Source organism: Oryctolagus cuniculus, chromosome 8 (genome assembly GCF_051225735.1).
Source record: "Oryctolagus cuniculus isolate XC-2025 breed Fujian yellow rabbit chromosome 8, ASM5122573v1, whole genome shotgun sequence".
In the NCBI taxonomy this organism is placed as follows: domain Eukaryota; kingdom Metazoa; phylum Chordata; class Mammalia; order Lagomorpha; family Leporidae; genus Oryctolagus; species Oryctolagus cuniculus.
In genome coordinates this window covers 72675442-72685590 of record NC_142874.1, presented here as the reverse complement: position 1 = coordinate 72685590, position 10149 = coordinate 72675442, and the positions used below count along the sequence as shown (strand labels likewise).

The 10149-nt window shown below is 40.6% G+C and overlaps 2 pseudogenes across 1 annotated transcript; both read left to right on the top strand.

The window, feature by feature from the left end:
* The first annotated feature begins 917 nt into the window (after positions 1–917).
* On the top strand, positions 918–2700 carry LOC100343156 (pumilio homolog 3 pseudogene; annotated as a pseudogene).
* Positions 2701–2831: 131 nt separating this feature from the next.
* LOC149125052 (calcium-binding protein 39 pseudogene) lies at positions 2832–5792 on the top strand (annotated as a pseudogene). The gene has a single exon (XR_016212020.1). The product of XR_016212020.1 is annotated as a calcium-binding protein 39 pseudogene (transcript).
* Positions 5793–10149: the final 4357 nt, after the last annotated feature.

Below are 10149 nucleotides of genomic sequence, written 5' to 3'. Positions count from 1 at the left end.
TCCTGGGAAGGAAGTGGATGATGGTCTTTACTTATACCCCTGCCACCCACATGGGAGACTCAGATGGAGTTCTTGGCTCCTGGCTTCTGCCTGGCCCAGCTCTGGCTCCTTTGGCCATTTGGGGAGTGAGCCAGCAAATGGAAAATCTCTCTCTGTGTCACTCCACCTTTAAAAGGAATCAATATTTTTAAAACCACTAAAAATAATACTTTGTAAAGTACAAGTAAAGACAGAAGTTAAAGTATTCTTCCCTAATTGCAAACTATGGGACATTATTAAGATATTAACTTTAGACTTTGTTAGGTAAATTAAGCATGTCCTGATTTCAAGAACCAACTTGAATAACAGAAAATTTACCACACAGACTGGAATAAAGAAATTTAATCAATAAGAAAGAGGAAAGAGGGAGAAAAAGAAATAAAGTCAGAAGAAATAGTTATAAAAATGGACAACATGAATAAATTTAAATATATCCATAAAGTAGAATGAATTAAGCTTCCAGTTGGATGAGAGGTTATCATTGTATCAAAAACATGTGTATGTTTTACACCTAAGATGCTAATAAAGAGAACTTGAAAGCCAAAAGATAAGATACTTTAAGCAAAGATTAACCAAAAAGTGTATGCATTTCATGTTAATAGATTTTAGGGCAGAAAATCTTAAAGGAGGTCATTTAATAAGGATAAGAGATTTAGCTCATTAGGAAGAGGAAATTATACTTTTTTTTACAAATCTGATAGGAGCTTCAATAATTTAAAATTTGACAATAATAAATTCTTCAGTTTACTAAATCATTAATATATCTGAGTAACTGATAGATAAGATGTACCAAAACTCATTAAGGATATGATAGTTTAAATAATACAGAAAGCAGCTGCTGGTGCCTGACTTTGCCCCACGTGTGGAAGTTGGTTATAATGGAAGTAAAGGGGAAAAAAATTTTCACAAGAAAGAATATGAAGCCATCTCAAGGAAAAAAGCAGATTTCCTAAAAACAGTGATTCTGTTTCTTCAAAGACATTCCCAAGGAAAGTTACTGAGGAAGGTGGACCTAAAATCACATCAAAGAACTTTGAGAAGAGTGCCACAAAACCTGGGAAAAAGGGTGTGAAGCAGTTCAATACTAAGCAACAAGGGGACAAAGGATTGAAGAACAAATTTCAGGCAGCAAATAAATTCAACAAGAAGAGAAAATTCCAGTCGGACAATAAAAGTGATGAATCAGCAGCCAAGAAACCCAAATTGGATGACTTCAAAAAGAAGAAAGAACTGAAGCAGAGCAGGCAACTGAGTGATAAAACCAACTATGACATTATTGTTCAGGCAAAGCAGATTTGGGAGATCCCGAGAAGACAAGACTGTGACAAAGACAAAAGAGTAAAGTTAATGAGTGACTTGCAGAAGTTGATTCAAGGGAAAATTAAAACTATTCCATTTGCACATGATTCAGCTCATATGATCCAGTGTTACATTCAGTATAGTAATGAAGAACAGAGAGAACAGGCATTTGAAGAACTGCAAGGTAATTTGGTTGAATTAAGTAAAGCCAAATACTCCAGAAATATTGTTAAGAAATTTCTTATGTATGGAAGTAAACCACAGGTTGCAGAGATAGAAGTTTTAAAGGCCATGTGCGCAAGATGCTGCGGCATGCAGAGGCGTCAGCCGTTGTGGAGCATACCTATAATGACAAAGCCATCTTGGAGCAGAGGAACATGCTGACAGAGGAACTCTATGGAAATACATTTCAGCTTTACAAGTCAGCAGATCATCCAACTCTGGACAAAGTGTGAGAGGTACAGCCAGAAAAATTAGAGCTTATTATGGATGAAACAGATTCTAATGCCAATGGCTCAAAAGGAAGCTGTGATTAAGCACTTGTTGGTGCATAAAGTATTCTTGGACTTTTTTACCTATGCACCCCCAAAACTCAGATCACAAGTGATTGAAGCTATCCAGGAAGCGGTGATCTACCTGGCACACACACACGATGGCGCCAGAGTGGCCATACACTGTCTCTGGCATGGAACGCCCAAGGACAGGAAAGTGATTGTGAAAACAATGAAATCTTGCGTTGAGAAGGTGGCTAATGGCCAATACTCACATTTGGTTTTACTGGCAGCATTTGATTGCATTGACGATACTAAGCTTGTGAAGCAGATAATCATATCAGAGATTATCAGTTCCTTGCCTAGTATTGTAAATGACAAATATGGAAGGAAGGTCCTGTTGTATTTACTAAGCCACAGAGATCCTGCCCATACAGTGTAAGAAATCATCGAAGTTCTACAGAAAGGAGATGGAAATGCACCCAATAAGAAAGATACAGAGATCCGCCGATGTGAGCTCTTAGAGTCCATTTCTCCAGCTTTGCTAAGCTATCTGCAAGGACACGCCCAGGAGTTGGTGCTAGATAAGTCTCTGTGTGTGTTAATGTCCAGCGTTCTTGGATCTGCCACTGGGGATGTTCAGCCCGCCATGGATGCCATCGCCACCCTGGCAGCAGCACCCCTGCATCATGGCAGCAGTGACGGAGAGCTTCATGTTGCAGAACATCCTGCAGGACATCTGGTTCTGAAGTGGTTGATAGAGCAAGACAGAAAGATGAGAGAAAGTGGAAGAGAAGGATGCTTTGCAAAAGCACTGGTAGGGCATGTTGGTGTTAAGAACCTGAAGTTGGCCGGCGCCATGGCTCACTAGGCTAATCCTCTGCCTGCGATGCCGGCACACCGGGTTCTAGTCCGGGTCGGGTGCCGGATTCTGTCCCGGTTGCTCCTCTTCCTGTCCAGCTCTGCTGTGGCCAGGGAGTGCAGTGGAGGATGGCCCAAGTGCTTGGGCCCTGCACCTGCATGGGAGACCAGGAAAAGCACCTGGCTCCTGGCTTTGGATAGGCGCAGTGCGCTGGCACTGGGGGGTGAACCAACAGAAAAAAGGAAGACCTTTCTCTCTCTCTCTCTCTGTCCACTCTGCCTGTCCAAAAAATAAATAAATAAATAAATAAATAAAAAATAGAACCTGAAGTCATGGGCCAGTGTCAATTGAGGTGCCATATGCCATAATCCTTTCCAGCCTTCTCTAGAGCTCTGACCAAGAAGTTACAGGCAAAGTCTGAGCTAGATTGAAAAGCCCGATTCCCACGTTGGAAAAAACAAAAATGCCAACAAAGGAGTAGAAATTCTGCTTGAAAAATTGATTGCATAGATGGAGAAAGTGAAGAACAAAATGGGATCATTTTTCCTATCTTCTGTTTTCCAAGTGCAGAGTGACAGGGCCCACCTTGTTGGTAATTGGGTGCTGCATATAAGCTGCTTCTTTATATAAGAATCTGTTTATAAAATTATTTTTAAAATAAAAAAAATACAGAAAGCTTAATCTGAAAATAGATTCCTGCATTACAAATGCAGGTGTACAGATTGGTCTTGGTCATGCATGGAATACTGTAAGAATTGACCACTCATTAGGCTTTAAAGCATATCTTAATTTTCAAGTAAACTGGTTTATTTTTTATTTTTCAAATTAATTTATTCTCCTTTTTATTTGAAAATGGAGGAGAATGGGTAAGGTATCTTCATTGCTGATTTACTCCCCAAATGGCCCCATACCCAGGGCCGTGCCAGGCCAAGGCCAGAAGCCCAGAGCTCAATCTTAGGCTCCCACATGGGAGGCAGGTATTCAAGTGCTTGAGTGATCACCTGATCACCTGCTGCCTCCTAGGGTGCTCATCAGCAGGAGTCTGAACTCTGGAAGTGCAGCCATGACTCAAAGCTAAGCACTCCAGTATGGAATGCAGGCATCTCAAGTAGCATCTCAATCACTCTGCCAAATACCTGCCCCAAGGAATTGGTTTTAAACATTATATTTCCTGATCACAATTCCACTAATCAGACATTATTAGCTGAAAAATGAGGTTCAAAGACACTGAGTTAGAAAGTTGACACACTTCCAGACAACTCACCAATCAAGGAACATGTCATAATGGAAAATAGAAAAATGTTTTGAATTGAACAATAATCAAAACCAAAAAATGTACCAACTTTACTGAAACACATACAGTAAAGTAGTGCTTCATGGGAAATTTAAGCAGTAAATATTTCTATCAGGAATGAAGAAATGCTGAATATTGCTGAGCTAGGCATCCATCAGAAATTACAAGAACTATAGAATTAATTTAAAGACAGCAGAAAGAAAGTATTAAGGACAAGCTCAGCAATTAATGTAATAAAAAGAAAATATAAAATAAGACCAGCAATACCAAAAATTAGGTTTTCAAAGAGGTGAATGAAATCAAAATGATCTGGCCTAATTAATCAAAAAGAAGAGGTGCACATCAAGGAGGGACCCGGGCCAGGAGCTGCCACAGGATGTTGTGTGTGAGGAAGGCACAGCCTGGGAGACACTGAACCTCCAGGAGCTTGGGTCCAGGTCAAGGCCAAGGCTAAGGAGGTACAGGCCTCACAGCCGCAGGAGCCACCCCCAATTGAATGCAGCAGCTCCACAGCCACCATGGGAGTCCCTGGACCTCCAGATGCCCTCCAGCCACAGAGCTGGGAACTGGTCACCAGGAGCAGAAGTGGGCACAGAACAACCAGAGGAGGGAAGTTGAGAGGGTAGAGTGGACACACAGCGCCACGAGGACTGAAAGTGCAGCCTGAGTCGCTGGGTGCCACTGAGTACCTGGACAGAGATGTGGAGGCAGAGAGCCAGCCGCCTGGCCCAGCCCCTTCAGGCAGGCAGAGCACAGGCACACACCTCTATCTATCACTGCTGTGGTGCAGTTCCAGTTCCAGAGTTTCACAAACCGTTAGCACACACTGTGAAGAATGAGGAGGAGGGCATGGCCTCGCTTGAGAAACAGGCCATCACTGACAAAAGGGCAAAAAATGGTAAAGAAGAGGTTTCCAAGCACATGGTTACCATGAGAGAAGTTCTTTAGAAATCAAATAGAAAAGAGCCCCAAACAGAAGCAGTGGCACAACCTGCACAAGCACTGTGTGATAGTGGGCCCCTTAGCAACCAGGTAGCTCATTACAGCTCACTGACTTGATGTGAGAATCTGCAGACATAGCTCTAAATTGTGGAGCAGTGTTAAGAATGCATCAGAAGTGAGCAATACGCAAAATCATTGTATGGTTGGAACAGTTGTACAATTTCTTCAGGTAAGTTGCAATGTCAACATTGGACATAGTTTCAGATACCTTTGCCACATTCAAGGTATTACATACCAGACATAAATCCCTTAGTGCAGAATTTTTGGAGCAGCATTTGGGTAGGTTTTTCAGTGAATATGAGCAGTTATTTCATTCAGAAAATGAGATAAATAGACAATCACCCAAGCTTCTCAGTGAACTGATAGACACAACTTCCCAATGATGACTAAACACTTCAGTAAACCTAAGAACCTCAAGTTCATGATGAATCTTCCATGAGACAAGTCACAAAATCCAGGTTTAGGCCTTTCCTGTTTTCAGGGTGTTTGTGGTCAATCCAAATAAGACACAGCCCATTCTAGACATCCTCCTCAAGAACCAGACCAAACTCATCGAGTTCCAGAATGACAGGACCAAGGACAAGCTGTTTACTCATGAGAAACCTTGCTTAGTTCAACAGATCAGGGATTTGAAGAGACCAGTCCAGCAAGAAGCTGATTTCCAGTAAACACCTAAAATATTAAATCTAAGTTCAGAATTTGCTGTTAGCTACTTAACATCAGGCACCATTAGTGATTCATGAGGAACATTACTGCTAATCTGCTGTTATGTGAAGAGTGTTTCATTCGACCTTTCATTTTTGGTTTAGGTTGGAGAACGTAGCTGCTGCTGCTTGCACATTAAACACACATGGTTTTGTCTTGATCCTTGTGATTTCAGAATTCAAAGACTGCCAGCTACTGGAGTTCTGAACATGGCTAGATTCCAGAGTGAATATATAGATGAGTGTGGTTAGGGAAGTGGGCACCGATATTGTCAAAGTACACCTGTGTATTGGCATTCATCCTGATGAAGATCAGAGCACAGTGTGGCATCAACTTGTGTGCCTCTGCTGAAGCCAGACTGCACAGAGCTTTACTTAAAATTGGAGGGGAACTGTGTCCAAGATGTGAGCTTTGGGGAGGGTAGCAAGTGGAAACAATTACATAATGCAGGCTTCAGATAGTGTGATCTTCCCCACTTGTATCCTATTTTAAGAGTGGTAACTTAACCAACTGCTTTCCTCTTGCTCCATGTTGTATGTTTTCAAGTGCTTTAAGGAAATGTTTTGGGGCATCTTCCTTTGGACCATGAGCCTTCCCAATGCATGACTTCCAGGATAGCTGGACTTACAGTGTTACTTAGAGGCCTCTATGGAATCCAGGTAACCTCTCATTCCAACTAGACAAAATTTAGAAAAATAAGAATATAGAGTTGCATGCATAAACTAAAATAATTAAAGATGGGAAAGAAAGACAGTCATATATTGCTAGTACAATGAGAGACCAAAATAGGCAAGCAAAGGACAAACCAAAAGATAAACTGTGGAAAAGATTTTTTTCTAAGCTGATTTACTATAGAAAAGTGAATAAAACAAGAAAGAGTGATGGTTTTTGGCTATGTCGTATAAGTGCCATTAATATCAATTACACTTTATTGGAAACCAAAGTAACATGTCAGAAGTAAATACAAGTCAAACAAGTGGAGTAATTCCTGAATTTCTTTCATTTTATTCTACTTGGCATTGAAATGATTTTTTTTAAATCACTACAATTTTGTGAATTTAACCATCAACAAGAGAAAAAACATGTATAACTAGGAATAAATGCATATAAAATATAGAATATAATATAGAATAATATAGAATCCCTGAAATATTCCCTGTAAATATTCCAATTTTAATTATTTAAAAAATTCATTTATTTGAAAGGCAGGGTTACAGAGACCAGCAGCTCAGAATTCCATCCAGGTCTTTCACATGGGAGATGTGGTCATCTTCTGCTGCCTTCCCAAGTGCATTATCAGGGAGCTGGGTTGGAAGTGGAGCAGTCAGGACTTGAACCTGCACTGTGACATTAGATGTTGGCGTGGGAAGCAGCAGCTTCACCTTCTGTACCACAGCACTGGTCCCTAAACCACTAATAATGCAACCATCTCAAAAATCTGTAAGCTTCAAGATTCAATACCATGAAACATTCCTTTAAAATGAAAGTAGTTTATTCCCAATTTATCTCTTTTGTCAGGTGCTTTCTTTAACAAGTCACCCACTGCCTGCGATAGTTGTATGTGTCCCACAAAAAGCATGTGTTGACAATTTCATCCATTACACAACAGTGTTGGGATGGGAGACCTAATACATGCTGATGAGGCTATTAGCACTTCCACCTGGTGAGTAGATTATCAAAGTAGTGAGCTTGTGACTGTAGAAACTAAAAGGGTGTGGTGGTCTCCTTCACTCTCAATGTCACTCTCCTCCAGAACCTTGAGCCACTATTTCTATTCACAATAAATTACCTTGTCTACAGTAGTCATAAAAGCAACACAAAAGGGAGTAGACATTCTGTACACATATCTCTTCCTGACTGAAAAATGTTGAGTTACAGATATGTCACAAAAGTGGAGATATCTGTATGTATCACTTGCATGTAGCAATTCCTTTGAGAAATGAAATTGTTTAAGCAAAAGCTTCTTTGGGTTTACTCTGTGGTGTTTCAAGAACAGGAATTTCTGTGCTGTAGCTTTTCAAACTAACAGATTTTACACCTCAACACGTTTTTAAATTGTTTTTACACATTAATTCTTTAAAGTTGGGTATCTAAGCTGGACAGAAAGTGACGCCTGAATTTGCCAACTGTGCTCCTGTCGAGTCGGGGTCTCTACCCAGTAACAGGACCAGAGCCCTAACTCAAAAGCGAGCGAGTTGGGAGCAGGCATTGCTGAAAGGCCAAGGAAAGGGGAAATGCACTAAGGAAGAGAGGTTATGCCCAGACCTGGGGTCCCGGAATCCTCTTCCTGTCTGGTGGCTCTTGTGATAAAGTAAGAAGAGATCAAATCCCAGGGATCCTCTGTCCAGACACGGGGACGCCCGGAGCTGCCACAGGCCCATCCCAGGGTCCCCACTGTGGCTCCCTGGCTGAGGTCTCCCCGGCCTGCTGGGATTCATACTTTGAGTGAGGATTGAATAGATCATTTGTGTAGTTCATGCAGCTGTGTGGATGAGCGTTGGATGTGTTTGGGGCTAAAACATGAACGTAGATCTCCTTAGAGGAGAGGAGATGAGGTTGTGATCACACAGACAGAGTTGACCATTTCCCATGTCCAACTTGGATGTTACTCTGGATGCTTGTGCCACCCTGGAGCACTGACCAGAGCTCCCTGGCCACACCCAGCACACACCTCTTGGTACTCACTGAAAGTGCAGATGTTCCACTAAGCCACAGAGGCATAGTTCAAAGATAAAAGCCACCAGAGGAAAAAACCAGCAAGTATCTCCACAAATGCCTAAACATAAACTCAGAAGTTCTGTAAACAAGAATAAGAAGACATCATGACCTCCCCCCAAAAGAAACTCAACAATATTTCAATATCAGAATGTGAAGATGAAGAGATTGATGAAATGCTGGAAATAAAATTCAAAAAAGATTAATCATAGGATTATTCAAAAGCAATCAGAAGCAAATCTACAAAATAAAGAAATGTATAAATTACTTGAATGAAAATTTTTCCCATGAGAAATTGAGATTTTTAAAGAGAAATCAAAATGAAATATTAGAAGAATGCAATAGATCAAATGAAAAATGTAATATAAAGCCTTAACAAAAGGTGAGGCAGAAGGAAGAACATCTCTGAGCTAGAAGACAAATCTTTGGAAATTTTTTCAGACTACACCCACATGGGAGATCTGGAAGTAGCCCTCACTTTGGATCAGCTCAAATCTGGCCACTGAGGCCATTTGGGGACTGAACCAGTGGGTGGAGGACTTCTCTCTGCCTCTGCCTTTCTGTATTTCAAATAAATAAATAAATCTTCTTAAAAAATGTACATGCATTCTTCTATATATAGGGGAACCAAAAGATTCCACTAAGAGACTACTGGAACTCATAGGATATGAGTTTGGTAAAGTTGCAGGATGTGCAAAAAATCAATAGCCTTTGTATACCCAGACAATGCCATGCTTGACAAAGAACTTACAAGATTAGTCCCATTCAAAATAACAACAAAAATTTTCAACACCTTGAAATAAATTTAACCAAGGAGGTGAAAGATCTCTATGATGAAAATTAAAGAAAGAAATAGAAGACACAGAAAAATGGAAAAATCTTTTATGTTCATGGATTGGGAGAATTAATATCATCAAAATGTCCATATGACCAAAAGCAGTTTTGACAAAGGAGCTGAAATCAATCCCTGGAGCAAGGACAGTCTCTTCAACAAATGGGCCGGGAGAACTGGATCTCCACATGCAGAAGTATGAAACTGGACCCCTACTTTACATCTTATACAAAAATCCATTTACAGTGGATCAAAGACCTAATTCTACAACCAGGTACCATCAAATTACTACAGAACATTGGAGAAACTCTGTAAGACACTGAAATAGGCAAAGACTTCCTTTTTTTTTTTGACAGAAGCACAGGCGGATTATGTCAAGCTAAGAAGCTTCTACACTACAAAAGAAACACTCAGCAAAGTGCATAGGCAACCAAAAAAATGGGAAAAAATATTTGCAAACTGTGCAACTGATAAAGGGTTAATATCTGGACTCGATAAAGAACTCAAGAAATTTAACAACAACAAAACAAACAATCCAGTTGAGAAATTGGCAAAGGACCTGAACAGGAGTTTTTCAAGAGGAAATTCAAATGGCCAACAGACACTTGAAAAAATGCTCAGGATGACTAGCTATCAAGGAAATGCAAATCAAAACCACAATAACTGTGGGCATTTGGATAATGACCCAGCAAATGGAAGATCTATCTGTCTGCCTTCAGGTTCTCTTCAAATAATTAACTGGAAACTTGGTGCCCTCCCACAGTTCCCTTGTGAGAATAGTAACTATGGAGAAATTCCTAAGGGAATTCCACCATTTCCTATAGAGTACAAGTTCTCCTGGTGTGACCACGCTGAACATGAAGGAGCATACACTTGATATGAAGCTGAGCTCAGCAGAACTGTTTGTACT